The 17012-nt window shown below is 38.1% G+C and overlaps 1 pseudogene; it reads left to right on the forward strand.

Annotated features, from left to right (window-relative positions):
- Window positions 1-2059: 2059 nt before the first annotated feature.
- LOC133041374 (BET1-like protein) lies at window positions 2060-2392 on the forward strand (annotated as a pseudogene).
- Window positions 2393-17012: the final 14620 nt, after the last annotated feature.

Below are 17012 nucleotides of genomic sequence, written 5' to 3' on the forward strand. Positions count from 1 at the left end.
TGATGTATGAAACAGACATGATTTTTTAATTCTTTTTTTTTTTAATTTGCACTTTTAAATTTGAATGGGAGGCCTATGGAAACCTACATTCAGATTCAGTAGACTAGGTGCAGATACTGAGATCCTCATTTCTGACATCAGTGCTACAGACAATAACAATGCTCTCAGTCTAAAGACAACACTTTGAGCAGCAAGACTGTAAAAACTACTTTCTTAGAAAAGCATTTAATAAACAAGCAACAAAATATACACTTTAAAGCAATTTATGGGTAGGCGCAAGGTCTAACTTTCTTTTAAATCTATTTTCAGCCCTCCTTTAATTTTTCAGTTTCAGAAATATGTATTTTTCTATGCGAGTTTAAGGTAAGTTTATTCCCCAGATGATTTTGTAATGATCCCTTAGAGTATATGAGGTTAAGAAAAATAGTGAAACTGATAGAAGTCTTTATGAGCAGGCATGTGACTGATAATTATAAATATAAATGTGTATGTATGTATTAGAATAACATTTCAATCAGCTGATAAGAACCCTTGAAAAGGATGGTGCATATTTTTATTTATTTTTTAACTTTTTATTTTGTATTGGACTATAACCAATTAACAATGTTGTGATAGTTTCAGGTGAATAGCAAATGGACTCAGCCGTACATATACATGTATCCATTCTCCCCCAAACTGCCCTCCCATCCATGCTAGGATGCAGCATATTTTTAATCACAGGTGAGCTGTAAGCTGTAAAGGTAAATATAAATTAGACAGGAAAAAAGTTAATAATCCCTGAAAAAGGGAGAGAACCCCCACACACATACACTTTTTTAACAGCATTTACTTTAGAAAACTTGTAATTGTGGATCCTTTTTCTGCTCCCTTTGAAATGAATATAAATGTGTTTAAAGGTGAAATAAGCCTCTTGACAGTTTTACAACTCAGAAATGTTTCCTGAGGATATGAAATCATCTCTTTGAAGTGTAATCAATCAAGGAAGAGAGCATGTCCATCTCCCTCTTTCCTGGCATGATAGGTCCCAATTTCAGCTGGTCCTGACTCCAAGTGGCATACCTACTTCTGGTCATAAACGTGTAAGTGGTTTTTGTTTGTTTGTTTGTTTGTTTGTTTTTGGACAAAAGCAATTAGTGAACATAACTGGATGCTCCAATTGACAAGTGGTCTTAGGATGAACTATGCATGGCAAATGGTGATGTCAAACCCCTTACTTGAAGATTAGTGATTATTTATTATGAGAATATGTATATAGTGGGATATATGTGCTTGACAATATAAGAGGTGATATTTCTATCTTTGCAATTTCTTTATAGAATTGCCTATAAAATGTATTGCACCCTACATTAATATTTATTCAATAATAATTATTGCAAATCTCCTAACTTTTGAATAAGTTTTCTGGATTGGGAGGAGTCTTTATTTTTAACCTTATTTCTGCCAATAATACTTAAAGGGATAATGGAAAGCAAGTCTAGCTTGTGCCACTGCCTGGGACTTCTCACCAGTTTAACTCTAGCATTAAACTCCATGGAACGAGGATGGACTTTAAAGAGGACTACTTTTCCTGCCAAAAAAAAAAAAAAAAGCCAAGTTGAGCAGAACAACCACAGACCAAAAGCTTACTCTGGTTGCCTTTCACCTAAAAGCCCAAACTTAAAATCATAAAATGTTTGAACTCTAGTAATAGGAAAAAAACAATCCTAAATACATCAGTGACAATAGAAAGAAAATATGCAAGTTCCATAAGAGCATTTGTTAGATGCTGAAGTCAACAGACTTGAATTTCTTGCCCTTAGCCTGTCTTATGTCATATAGAGTTAGAAGAACATTCAAAGAAAGATTCTGAGATTTTCTTGATTTACTGAAATGAAAGAAGAGAGTAACTGGACTTTAAAGACCTTCTACATCCACCTCTGGAATTATGTTATTCCAAACCAACATCATAAATGGAGCTATGAGCGGGGAGAAATAAGAGAAGAATGGGGCCACGTCCGCTGTAGGCAAGCTGTGGGCTGTAGGCAAGCGGTGACAGACTGGTGGGTCGGAGCTGGACGTGATGGCGGACTGGGCTCGGGCTCAGAGCCCTGGTTCTGTGGAGGAGATCCTAGACCGAGAGAACAAGCGGAGGGCTGACAGCTTGGCCTCCAAGGTCACCAGGCTCAAATCGCTGGCTCTGGACATTGACAGGGATGCGGAGGAACAGAGCCGGTACCTGGACGGCATGGACTGAGCTCACAAGTATGACGGGCCTACTCACAGGCAGTGTGAAGCGGTTTCCACAATGGCGCGATCTGGGCGAGACACCCGGAAGCTTCCTTGTGTTATGGCTGTGGGCCTGATCGTGGCCTTCTTCATCCTCTCCTACCTCTTGTTGAGGGCAAGGACGTGAGCCAGTGGGAGCTGACTTCTGTGAGTGCCTGGGGCAACCAGGATCTTCCTCTGTCTGGTGGTTTGGGCTCCAGAGAGCTTGTTTACAAAATACTCCTTTGAAATGATGAGCATGGCTTAGGAATCTTCTTCCTGCGTGGTTGGGAGCCTCTAACCCAGTGAGCTCATGTTAGCTGGTTCTACGTGTGCAAGGGCCCTGTCCCTATGGGGTAGCCAGGGCCCAGCTCCCTCTGCCACCTTGGGCTCTAGAAGCCCCAGCTGTGTTGGGTCCAAGCAGAGCATCTGGGAATCCTGGACACGGCCACCTGTGAGCAGCAGTCCTTTCCTCGGCCCTCGAGGTTCTGAACATCTCAAGGCTCCTCTGCGCTGTCTTGGTCTGGATGAGGCTGTGTCTGATACTTGAGTTGCCTGGAGCTGACACAGGAAGCGGGTGTGGCTGTGAAGCTCCAATCATTGCTGTCACCTCCAACTGAGTGTCCTCAGCCCGGAGATTACAGTTTCTCTGGCCAGGGCTGCTGGTCATCTGTGACCCAGCGAGATTCAAAGTCCTGCTGAGCGGCCTCTTCCTGCCCTCCAATCCCACGACTGCAGCCAGACCCTCGGGGATGGGCAGGGGGCTATGGATGAAGGAAGGATCTGCAGCCTTGGCTGAAGACTTGGGGTCCAGATCCTGGTAATTTCCCAGCCATGTATCCAAGGAACAGAAACTAATGTTTTCATGGGATTCAGGATCTACCCAGCACCAAAGATCTGTTTCCAGGAGACTAAATCTCTAGAAACAGGTCCATCTGATGCTTAAGTCAGGCAAGGTGTGAAGTGGGGCTTTTATGGGTATAGGCAGGAGGTTTCTGGATAATGACTTTTTTTAGGACCTATAGGTCACTTTTTGAGGGTTCGTGCGCAGCTTCCACTAAGCTAACCCTAACCCAGCAGTGTCTGCCCACCTCTCCCTGGGCCCTCAGTGTCCACTTGGTCAGCCCCCTGCTCATATGAACTGAACTAACAGGCCCAGCCAAACCAGTGGCTTCTTAGTACCTCACTGTGAGTCCCCAGTATCCTTGTCTTTCCGTAAAAAACAGTTGTAAGAAACAAAAAAAAAAAAAAAAAGAGAGAGAGAAGAATGGGAAGTCTTGCTAGGATGACAAAAAAAGAGAAAAATGAGACAATTTTCAAAGAAAAAGATATACAAAAGTCAGGTAGTACAGGAACTATGAACGGGCGTAGGAAAAGGAACACGGGATCCATGTGTTTGAAGAAACTGGAAAGGAAAGCAGGGTACCAAGTGCCAGGAAGCCCCTGATTTGAAGTATCTATTAATTATACCCATGGAAAACATCCCCAGAAAATGTTCAGTTTCAAATGAGTTATTCATATTGTTCAACCATATGGCTTTTTACTATGGGCTTTTTTCTCTGCCTGGAAATACCACTCCTTAGCACTTCACTTTGTTCAAGTGCTAAGGTGTCATCTCCTGTTTGGTCTTTGATTGACTCATAGCTATTACTGCATACAACACACTACACTTTAAAAAAATAATAGACTATTTGGAATTATATATATATAAATATATATATATAATATAATAATATATATAATATAAAATTATAAATATAAATATTTATAAATATTTTATATATATATATATATATATATATATATATATAGTATCTTGTAATGACCTATAGTGGAAAAGAATCTGAAAAAGAATTTGAATATGAATCACTTTCTGCACTCCTGAAACACTGCAAATCACATATATCTCAATTAAAATCTTTAATGCAAAAATTGTAACTCATTTGGCACTAAGCAAAGGTATTCAATAAGTGCCACTTTAAAAACTATACAGAATATAAATTGGGTAGTAAATTGTATAACTATTTTCGCTATAGTTTTTTTTTTTTAATCTTATGTTAATAAGATGTTGAAAGTCATAAATTTTCTTCAGGAAAAAAAAAATGTTAATACATTTGTATATACACCTAACTTTGAACACAAGTGTTAAGAATAGCGGGGTATCTCAAAGTCAGCACTACTCACATTCTTTGTCTGGTTCACTGAAGACTGTTTAGCAGCATTCTAAATCCTCTATTTACTGGATTCCAGGAGCAATTCCCTCCCCTACAATGACAATAAAAGTGTCTTCAGACATTGCCAGATGTCTCCTCTGTGGCAAAATTGCCCAAACTTGAGAATTTCAAAAGATAACCTCACTGGACCACAACTAGGAAAGTCTGCATTGTATGAAAACTGATTTCAAAATACTACTACTTGGGGATCCATTTCAATAAAGTGTGACTGAGAAAGGAAAGATATGACAAAAGGATAACATTATTATGCATAAAAAGAAATTGATTAAACACAGTAGACATTGGGTAAATGTTAAACATACATTTATTGCAGTTGTTCTAGGATTCAGAGAAGTTTTTAGTTGCTAATGTGATATAACAATTTATTATTTGTTTCTACCCTGTATTTAATTTACAAATTGAAACTTCAAAAGTATATTTTTAAATTATTACTTGAAAAAATGCAATGACATTAAATTAATACAGAAATTGCCTATAAAACCAGAAACACAACTCATAGAGCTCTTTGCTAGTTACTCAGTCATTGATCCACATTACGAAGTCCCTCTAAGATACATAAATATGCAAATGAACATTGAGCATGCACCCTTATTTGTAGGGCACTTGGCGCTACAAGGAAGTCCTATAAAGAGAAAGAAAGGCATGATCTTTGTTTTCAAATAAACCATTATCCACTGATATTTTCAGGAACACAGTTTAAAGTTTAGTTCTGGATCAATTTACTTTCTAAGCAAAAATTGTGAGGCAGAAAGCATGTGGACGTCCCTGGTGGTGCAGTGGTTTAGAATCTGCCTTACAAAGCAGGGGATGTGGGTTTGATCCCTTGGCCCATAACTAAGACACACATGCCACAACCAAGACCAGACATAGCCAAATAAATAAAAACACTTTAGTCTCAGGAGCTCTCTTATATTAAAGTTAAAGGGCTTGCTTGACTAGACTCAAGAATAGCTTAGTTCAGATGAAAGAAAAGGTTAATCATCATATCTCTGTGCAGACAATCTAACCAAATCATCTTCTCATTCTGGTTAGAACTGTGGACGCTGGAGGCGAGTAAGCTTGGATTGGAACTCTGTCCCTGTCCTTGTAAATTATACCGCATGAGAAAAATCAGTCCCTTCTAATAACATAATAGAAATCATAGACATTTACTGAGACTATGTGCTGGGACCATAGCAATAGTCACCTATATTAGTTATCAGTAAAGTGTAAAGTAAAGTAAAGTGTAAAGTTACCAGTAAAGTGTGTTAGTCGCTAAGTCGTGTCCAACTCTTTGTGACCCCATGGACTGTAGCCGCCAGGCTTCTCTGTCCATGGGATTCTACAGGCAGGAAAACTGGAGTGGGTTGCTATTTCCTTCTCCAAGTTATCAATAAAAGAACTAATATATATTGAAAACCTACCTGTGCAATCATTTTGCTAGGACTAATAAATATAACAGCGATTAATTTTCTTTAAATAAGTAGCATAAATAATGCTAGTTTTACTACTGAAGAAACTTAATTCTCTATAAAAATAAGAAACATATGCTTTTATGTTTCAGTGAGTAATAGATCCCTGATAAACATGGTACTCAGCATGTCAATTGTATGGATCTCTCTTAATACGCTATTACCAAACTAATGAGATACTGTTTCAGGCTTAAATATAAAATTTATAAATGATAAAGGTGATTTTTAGTTAGTGAAACAGATTTGGATATTTCTATGTGTTTACGGTATGTGCACATTTTCGATTTATTTAATAAGGAAGAAATTCCTAAAGATTTCCCTCCCTTGCGTCCTGTTTTTGTTTCTTTGTTCCTTTGAGGCCAAAGATGTGTGTTTTGTTTTTCTGTGTATCCCCCAGTGCATCCTGCACAATGCCCTTATCTGATTGATCTCTGAGAGTGGAGTTTAAGTGAGGTAAATTGAATTGCATTGCTTTAAACTGAAAGCTCCTTTCAAAACTGCTTATTCCTGTGGATTCCTTGGGGATGCTGGAGTTGAAATGCTTCAGATAGCTATTTTTCATTACCGTATACAAAATCACTGAGAGGTTGGCACGAAGAAATGAACATATCTTGACACAAAGAGTTAATGCGATTGGCAGGCCTTGTGTTATTAGAACAAAACGTCCATCTAAGGTATCTTGCTCAGTTCTAGAGCATTTGGTGTCATAGCCTGCTGCCTTCTTCATATAGATAATTATGATTTTTAATTGAAGTGTACATCAACTTTTAAGTACTGGTTTGGCCACTGCCATCACAGATGTGTAGTAACTCTTCAAATGAACCTGAATTGTCACTCTTAACCCCATAAATTAAGCTGCAAAATTACTTTTTAAAACTTCTCTCGGCTGCCACCTTGTGCTGGTTTTTCCAAGTAACAAAATTCAATCTTGAAAGAAATACAGGTTTTCAACCTCATTGAGGCTAGGAATTTACATATGAAGAGTAGATAATTTTGTGGTGAGATCAATAAAGACTTAAAAATAGCATTTTATCTAAAATTAGCATTTATAATTACTGTCTTTTTTCCCTGTTATTTCTACAAGCAGTTTGGCACAATAAACTTGAGAAAAAATAAGAAAATTATTACCTCAAGTCCTACAAAATAAATGTGATATCATGACATTAATTTAAAAACTTTCTGTTTTGCACTGATAACTTTCTGAAAAGGTTGAAATTAGATTTGGCTGCTGAACGAATATTACTGTAATAAAAAATTGCATAAAAAAATTTAGAAATCCTGCTTCAACTCTGTTTTCATACCTGAAGACCCCTGAATCCAACCCAAGCTTGAATGGAATGGTGAACTCAAGCCTCGTTGTCCTCAGTTTAGTGAAACCTGGCACATCAGGAAATTCCACACCTGGACAGATGTTAGCTATTATTTTCTATTGGTCAGGAAATAGACATTGTTACAATTCAAACTCAGAAGGAAATTATAGATGTTTTATCTTTCAGCAAAAAAAACAACCTAGATATAATGCAGATGTCTCACTGCAAAAATTTAATTTGAGGGCAAAAATTCCTAAGGAGACAGCATCAAAAAGAGCAGCCTCGGGTAATCTTTTTCCAGTCCAATTCTATATCAACAATAGCTTGATGTCTACATTCTTATGGACACTCACAAGTATTCACATTTATTACAAATTCTGGGAATAATATTTTGCACCTACTATCATATAGAATAGGGATTCCCTGGTGGCTCAGCTGGTAAAGAATAAGCCCACAATGTAGGGGACCTGGGTTCGATCCCTGGGTTGGGACGGTCCCCTGGAGGAGGGCAGGGCAACTCAATCCAGCATTCTTGTCCATGGGGTCACAAAGAGTGACTTTCACATGACTGAACAACTTTCACTTTTTCACTTTCATCATATAGGATAGTTTTCCATTACATTATTTTTTAAATCATTAGCTGTGTTATGGCCTTTGTTCTAAGGCCATAATAGTTGGAAGTAGTTCTAAGCAGTTGGAAAAGAATGCAAGACAGCATCATCTGAATTACTTTTTTTTAATTTATTGAACATGTGTCTTTCATGTGTCCAAGTTTCTCAAGGTTTGTGCTTTAATGACTTTATGAAATCTTTTCCATTGCGCCTTTGAAGTGGTCCTGTTTTCTTAATGGAAGAAGTATATTTAAATTGTCTGAGAGTCATGTTTTCTCCCTTTGCTTGTTTCCCAAGGATATGTGAGACTAGAAACTCTGTCAAAAATAGTCTTAATTTACTTGCTAGCACTCACTCTCCTGGTAGGAATAATTTTGATTAGGAGGGAAAATGCTTTCTCATTGTCTTCTTTCACTGGCAAATAATACATTGCATTTGTGTCTTTCTTTACTGAGCCTAGAGCCTTTAGATTCATTATCCAATTAATCCTCCTAACATTGCTATAAAATAAGAATGAGGAGTAAATTCCCAGTGTACATATAGGGAGATTAAATGTCTTATATTATGTCACCAAGCCAGTAAAAAAGCAGAGTTAAGAAAACTGCTTAAGGCTTGCCTTCATTGTGATATTGGGTCATTATTTCTCATATTACAAGAATCTCTGCTGAGATAACTGGAACTAAGAATTGAAAATTAAGCAAGTTTTCTTTATATATATATATATATATTTAATTGTAACAATGTTCTTTAAAATGGCCTTTTGAAAGAATGATTAGGAGTATAAATGTGTTTATATTGGCAGAACATAGTACATGGTATTTTAATGATTTACGGAATAAAATCACTTTTGGTTTTCTAGTTATATAAGCTAGTTAACATTCATTAATAAATGACGATTGATGTTCACTAATAATTGAATGTGGGACTGAAAGCATTTTTACTTTCTCTCTTTCACTTATTATGAATAAACTAGTTTAGCCTGTCCTCTGTAACACATGATGTTTATGCAGGTCAATCTCATTTTATTTAGTTATTTTAGTCATGTATTTTTGAGAATTTTTATATTCCTACAGAAACAATTCAAGGAACACAATCATTTTTGTTATTTACATTTTTAAAGAAGATTTAATTCAACCTGTAAAAAGAACGAAAAATCAACTACTAAATATCTTACCTGTTTTTTAACTTCCCATCTTTCCTTGCTGCATAAGAAAACTAACAAAATTACCGTCTGCATGGTACTTTTGACTATACTTTGACTATAACCCAAAAGTTGAAATGTAAGAAATCCCTGAAGCACAAGAAATCCCTGTGAAATTTCAAGCCCAAATCTGTAGGCTACGGCGGACCAGAGATTCAGACACCCTTCAGCTGCACACTTGAACTTTAAACTCTTCAGAAGAACCCAAATTTGGATTCATTTGAGATTTTCTTTGTTTAAGTCAATGGCTAATAGATCTGAAAGAAATTTTTAAGATGTCTTTGAATTTCTTCCTTGCATAAAACAACTTTAAGAAAAATGAAAGCTGACTGTCCAAGGGCACTTGAACTATGATCAATGGTGTCCCTGCTCACTCTGGTAGATTGATGCCACCTTATGGAATTCGAGCTTCACTACATCACATGCTGAAAACAGCAGCAAAACCCGAGTAGGGCTTACAATTGAATGTTATTCAATAGGAAAGCATTTCAGAGTTTAAATAAAAGGCAGGGGGGTTATCTTTCCAATACAGTATACTAACACATATATATGGAATTTAGAAAGATGGTAACAATAACCCTATATGCAAAACAGAAAAAGAGACACAGATGTACAGAACAGACTTTTGGGCTCTGTGGGAGAAAGCGAGGATGGAATGTTTCGAGAGAACAGCATCGAAACATGTATATTATCTAGGGTGAAACAGATCACCAGTCCAGGTTGGATGCATGAGACAAGTGCTCGGGCCTGGAGCACTGGGAAGACCCAGAGGAATCAGGTGGAGAGGGAGGTGGGAGGGGGGATCGAGATGGGGAATACATGTAACTCCATGGCTGATTCATGTCAATGTATGACAAAAACCACTACAATATTGTAAAGTAATTAGCCTCCAACTAATAAAAATAAATGGAAAAAAAAAGGCAGGGGGTTAAAGACTAAATTCTATAATCATGCTTTTCTTGAAAGCTTGATCTTATATTTTACACTGCATATTTCTTAATTAGATATAAGATTCATTTTCCACTGACAATGTAAGAGTTATCTTTAAAACTAATGTGCAGTCATATTTCAGACATTTAAAAAAATTTAATTCTAATTATTCTGTTTCTTATTTTTGCCCTATCATTTTATTTTACCTTTAATTGCTTTGTTCCAAAATTTTAGGTAGACTAAGTTACTCAAATGTGGCTACAAGTAGCATAAATGAATCTATCTATTTTTTGGAAGTAGAAGTGTTAGTTGCCCAGTCATATCCGACTCTTTGCAACCTCATGGACTGAGCCCGCCAGGCTACTCTGTCCATGGAATTCTCCAAGCAAGAATACTGGAGTGGGTAGTCATTCTTCAGCATATAGGCAGGTTCTTTACCGTTTCAGTTGTTATGCCCGATGTCCGAATCCCCGAGCGGGAAGAGAGAAGGCCTCCAAGACAATGCAACTCGCAGGAAGGGAAGTTTATTACTAACTCGAGCCAGGACTCTCCGCCCACAACCAACGCAGTGGTGCAGGTCAGAGAGCCCCGAGCCCAAGCGGTTACACAAATTTATAGGGTGAGAAGCGGATTGGTTACACGTTTGCAAAGCAATTTCATTGGTCAATACTTTCGCGCGTGCGAGACTTTCCTGGGGGTTTCCGCCCCGTTCCTAATTTCCTAATTGGCAAACATCGGTGAAAGCTAATTGGTCCTAATTGGCAAACAGTGGTCATTGTTAAGCGAAAGCTACCTGAGAGTAGGAAGGCCTACTCCTAATCTAAGTTGCGTTCCTTCTGCTCGCCTCACACAGTCACCAGGGAAGCTCCAGGAATACCAGAGTGAGGAGCTATTCCCTCCTCCAGGGGATCTTCCCGACCCAGGGATCAAACTCAGATTCTCTGCTATCTGAATCACCAGGGAAGCTAATTTTTTAATTATAGTAATTGTGTTAGTATTGAAACTAAGCAGAAAACTAAACCAAGGGATAATAGTTTTATCACCTATTTGTGAGCTTGTATAAGGAGGATGAAAACAGGGATAGGAACTTCTACTCATTCATATTAGGGAAGGAATGAGGAGAGATTAGGAAGACATCTCTGGTGTTTAGTTTTTGTTTTTTGTTTTTCTTTTTAATGCTCTCAGGTAAGATGAAGCCAGCTGAGATGTCCCAGTGTCCAGTATGTGAATAGGAAAGGAGAAGCTTAATGCAGATTTATGCTGGGACCCAACCCAGACTTCATGAACATTAGACATGGGTCTAAATAAGAGCTTTCTTCCAAATGAATTCAAAGAGTTTTAATTTTATCCTATTATGAAATATGAAACCCAGTTTCTTGGTAAGTTATAGATTATTTGAAGACTCTAAAACATGGACTCTTTCATTGGTCTAAAATCTTACGTTCAATGATTCTCAGACTTGGGTGCCCATTCAGAATCACTGAGCCTACTTTACATGATGCTTTTCTGATCAGGAAGTCTTTCCATGATCTGCGTATGAGCGATACAGATAGGCACCACACATTGGTGGAATACGTCTAGATTCCCAGGTCCAGGAATTCAGATATACATATCAATTTATTGTCATCACAGGTCTTTGGACAGCTGAGAGAATTTCATGGCGCATCTTGACCATATTTCATGGCACTTCTTATGAATGGTCGTCTTAGTCCTGCTCTGCTGAAGCACTTGTCAGAAAATATTAACAGGAAGCACCTATGAGTCTGCCACAACCAGGGTCAAGACTGATGTTCTCAGGAATAATTTTCTTGCAGCTTCGCATAACCTTAATGCCATTCTCCTTAATCTCAGTAGCTTCACAGAGAGTCCATCAGGGGGTTGCCAGTAACATCCTCCATAACAGCTGACCCCACAGAGCAGCACAAGCGCCTTTCCCACTCCTGCAATTCTCCAGCTGAATTTGCATTTTTCTTTGTGTCCACTGTCGTTTGGGCTTGAGGTTCAGATGAACACAGTCTCTCTCAGCTCCTCCTATCACATAATTCTGATTAGTCTTTTCCATGCTGTTTTTTCTTGCCTTGCCATCTCAATTTATCTCTACAACCTGAGAAGCTAACTTACTATCTTCATTTCTTTCAATCCAATTGTCATGATTCATTTTTGCTGTTGTTCAGTTGCCAAGTCATGTTTGGCTGTAACCCAAGGACTGCAGCATGCCAGGTTTCCCTGTCCTTCACCACCTCCGGGAGTTTGCTCAAACTCATGTCCATTGAGTCAGTGATGCCATCCAACCGTCTCATCCTCTGTCACCCCCTTCTCCTCCTGCCCTCAATCTTTCCCAGCATCAGGGTCTTTTCTACTGAATTGGCTCTTTGCACCAAGCAGCCAAAGTATCACAGTTTCAGCATCAGTGCTCCAAATGAATATTCAGGGTTGATTTCCTTTAGGATGGACTGATTTGATATCCTTGCAGTCCAAGAGACTCTTAAGAGCCCTCTCCAGCACCATAGTTCAAAAGCATCAATTCTTCAGCACTCAACCTTCTTTATGGTCCAACTCTCACATCTATACATGACTACTGGAAAAACCAGAGCTTTAACTATACAGATACAGACCTCTGTTCCAAAGTGATGTCTCTGCTTTTTAATATGCTGTCTAGGTTTGTCATAGCTTTTCTTCCAAGGAGTGTCTTTTAATTCCATGGCTATAGTCACTGTCTGCAGTGATTTTGGAACTCAAGAAAATAAAGTCTTGTCAGTGTTCATTTTTGCCCCATCTAATTGCCATGAAGTGATGGGACCGATGTCATGATCTTAGTTTTTTGAATGATGATTTCTAAGCCAGCTTTTTCACTTTCCTCTTTCATCTTCATCAACAGGTCCTTTAGTTCCTTTTACTCCCTTATTTTTCTCCAGATGAAAAATAACCAGTTAACTACAAGTTAACTCTGCTCTTTCAGAGTAGCTATTCAAGTATTATTTCGGAGGTGCTTTTTTCTTTTTCCAGTGAAAGTACTGTTTTGATTTCTTACCAATGAACGTGTTGTCACCAACTCAGATAGTGAAGGGATCTTGTAGAGAGGACTCTCAGCCAAAATTTTCATCAGAAAGATGAGAATTGTGGTTGTGAACTGTGATCAAAACAGTAATCTGAAAAGAAATCAATACAAAATTATCTAATTTAAAGATGTATGCCTTATTTTGCAGACCTTTCACAAAACATTTGAAGCCAATCTTTGTAGTAGACTCCAGGCTATCAGCTTCCCAGGTGGTATTAGTGGTAAGGAACCTGCCTGTCAATGCAGGAGACATAGAAGATGCGAGTTCAATCCCTGGATTAGGAAGATTCCCTGGAGAAGGAAATGGCAACCCACTCCAGTATTCTCACCTGGAGAATCCCACAGACAGAGGAATCCAGTGGGCTACAGTCGAAGGGATCAAATCAGACACGACTGAAGTGACTGAGCAGGCCAGACTATCAGTTATTCTTGTCACTTTTATCTATAGTAGGTCCAGTAGCTATGATGCTTATGTTTACCCAGTGTCCAACTTAGAATGTATATTACATTTCCATAATGGCTTCTAAAGCAACAAGAACAGTCTCCTCAAGGAAAGTTGATTTTATGGATAAAAAAATAAATAATAGCAAAAGGTCCCTCTCTGACTTCTTATATGTTTGCTCTATAGGAGTATGGATGCAGCCAGAGCGTGGGCAGTTTCAAGGAATCTAAACTGGGAAAGGAATGAGGGAAGTGTGCATGGCTATTACAGGAAGACCAGTCGTTTAGATTAGAGGTTGGCAAACGTCTTCTCAAAGAGCCAGAGAAGAACTGCCTATATTTTAGGTTCTGAGGATCACATGGTCTCTGTTGGAGCTACTTAACTCTGCTGGCATCACATGAAAGCACCCACAGGTGATGAGCACAGCTCGTGTGCAAATGAGCATAGCTGTGTTCCGATGAACTCTTTCAAAACAAGCAGCAAGCCCAATTTGGCAGATGGGGCATAATTTGCCAACCCTGTGTTAGATTATAGTTAATAGTTGGTGTAGTTATGTTATAGAAAGGGAATAAGATTCATGAGTGCAAGATCCGTCTCTAACACTAGCTGTTAATATGTAGAGAGAACTTTTTTTCCTAGCTAGCACTATTTTCAGATCTGTAAAATGAGGGTTAAATTTACCTTTTCTAAAGTTACTCTCTGCTCTAAAATGATATGAGTTACCTCATTTGTCTTTTTTTCTTATATTTAAGAGAAATTTGATTGTGTGTTTTTACAAGGACTAAATAAAAATCATTCAGAAAATGATGCTAAGCATTTACAATTTTCAAAATGGTTAATTTGTCTGGTAGAGAGAAAGGAAGGAAGCTCCCATTCCAAATATATGGAATGTTATCTTAGTTTTATTCTGTGTGAGTTATTAGAATTTGTCATGGCTCCCTTAAGAAATTCCAACAGAAGATCAGGGCCCATGAAGCCCTGAGGAGTACAGGTATGATGTAGTAAAAGCTTTTTTTTTTTTTTTTTTTTCTGACTAAATCTCTGATTTTCAGGAAAGAACAGCCATAGTTTGCTGATACCAAGCCATTCTTTTCAACCCTCACTCCTGATTAAAATTGTTATTTCTGGATCCCATTCCATGTACTTATTGACACCAAGCTTCTCCAGATGATCCCTTTTGTGAGTTTATGTGTGATTTGTCACCAAAAAAATAATGCAAGATTTTGAAAATTAAAAAAGAAAAAAGAAAGATTTATTTGGAGTCCTAAGAATTGCAGTTCAGAAATTATTATACTAAGTGGAGTAAGTTATACAGAGAAAGTCAATATTATATGATATCATTTATATGTGGAATCTAAAACAATAATAGTAATACAAAGAAGAAGATCTCCTGGAGAAGGAAATGGCAACCCATTCCAGTATTCTTGCCTGGAAAATCCCATGGACGGAGGAGCCTGGTAGGCTACAGTCCATGGGGTTGCAAAGAGTCAGACACGACTGAGCGACTTCACTTCACTTCACTTCACTTCAATAAAAAGTAATTCATTTATGAAACAAAAATAGATTTGTAGACATAAAAAACAAACTTATGGTAACCAAAGGGGAAAGAGTGGCGAAGGCTATATTAGGAGTATGGAATTAATACACTCCTAAGACCTGGGTTCGATCCCTGGATCAGGAAGATCCCCTGGAGAAGGAAATGGCAACCCACTCCAGTATTCTTGCCTGGAGAATCCCATGGATGGAGGAGCCTGGTGGGCTACAGTCCATGGGGTCACAAAGAGTCGGACACGACTGAGTGACTTCACTTTCACATACATAAACAACAAAGGATTACTGTATAGCATAGGAAACTACATCCCATATCTTGTGATGACCTATACTGGAAAAGAATTTGGAAAATATATATTAATCCCATACTCTTAATTACATATACATGTAATTGAGTCACTTTGCTAGACACCTGAAACTAACACAATATTGTCATTCAACTATACTTCAAAAAAAAAAAGGAATTTTAGTTCTGGAGACACAGATTCTGGTAAAACCTAAAGAATGTTTTGAGGAAGAGAAAGAGTCAGGGGCTTGTAAAGACAAAGAGCTATGATGTTATTAAAAGCTGCCTGGTGAGAACTGTGATTGACTGTGAGCTGAGTGAGAAAATACTTTTTCTGAAGGAATCGCAAGTTGTTTTAGTGTAGGAATCTGAAAGAAGATAGACTGCCACAAGGTATTTTACGATAAGGGTCTGATAAGTATCCTGAGTTTCTAGCAGATATTCTGGATGTCTTCGTTAGAATAATAAGTGGCCAAAAGTTCAGATTCCATCCAGACCAAGACATAAGCTCAGCTATATTTTAGAGAGCTTTCTTAGCAATACCAACTTCATTTTGATTTTTCTTTCACTGCTTTTGTCAATCCCAACTTCTTTATTAATATTTATGTAGGCACTTCATGACATGTTTGAATCAAATTCTTTGTACAAATAGAAAGGTGTAATTATTTAAAACCCCCCAGAAACTAATGCGACCCTGCTTTACTTGTGTATCACCAAAAACAGTCTTAGAGACTACAGTTATCCTACCCAACAGAATGATCAAAGTGCTCTGGTGCGTGAATGCTAAGTCACTTCAGTCATGTCTGACTCTTTGCAACCCCTTGGACTATAGCCCACCAGCCTCCACTGTCCATGGGATTCTCCAGGCAAGAATACTGGAGTGGGTTACCATTTCCTGCTTGAGGGGATCTTCCTGACCCATGTTTAAGGGAAGGGGTTGACCCCACGTCTCTTACATCTCTTGCATTGGCAGGCAAGTTCTTTAACATTAGTGCCACCTGGGAAGCCTGATTTCTCTGGTGGGTCTAACCATTCCCTTAACCTTCAGCTTGAATTTTACAAAACCAGAGCTATGCATGTATTAATCCTATGCTCAAAAGTTAAACTACAGATGGTATGATGAAACAAAGACTCCACCTATTCATTAAACATAATATTAATACATATTTTTTCATGGCATATTTTAATGTTAGGTATTGAGCTAAGAAAAGGGATTCAAACATAACCATTTACCCTACGACTGAACCATCTCCTGAGGGTACTGAGAACACTCACCAGAGCTTGTGTTACTAACATGCAGTTAGGTATACTTGGCAGCTATGTGGCGGCATTCATTCTAGATAACCTTCACTGAGGACCTACATTCCAGCTGTTGTTGAAGGATAAGTGACATATCACTCAACAGTCAGAGAAAAAGGTGAGTTTAGATAGATGGAATAGATTAAGCCACGGTAAGAAAGAATTAATGAGAATTTGGGGAGAAACAGCAAGCTCAGCATGCAAAGTATTGAGAAATATGACCTGAGGTCAAGATGAAAATGCAGGTTGAAAATGAATTATAAAATCCTTGAATCCTGTATCATGGAATTTGGATATTTTTACCCCCAAGGTGAAAGAGAAAACACTGAACATTTTTGAGAGGAGGACTAAGATAATCAGATTTAGAAAGTGAGCATGAATGACATGGTTGAAAA

The sequence above is a fragment of the Dama dama genome, chromosome 3 (assembly GCF_033118175.1).
Source record: "Dama dama isolate Ldn47 chromosome 3, ASM3311817v1, whole genome shotgun sequence".
Taxonomy (NCBI): domain Eukaryota; kingdom Metazoa; phylum Chordata; class Mammalia; order Artiodactyla; family Cervidae; genus Dama; species Dama dama.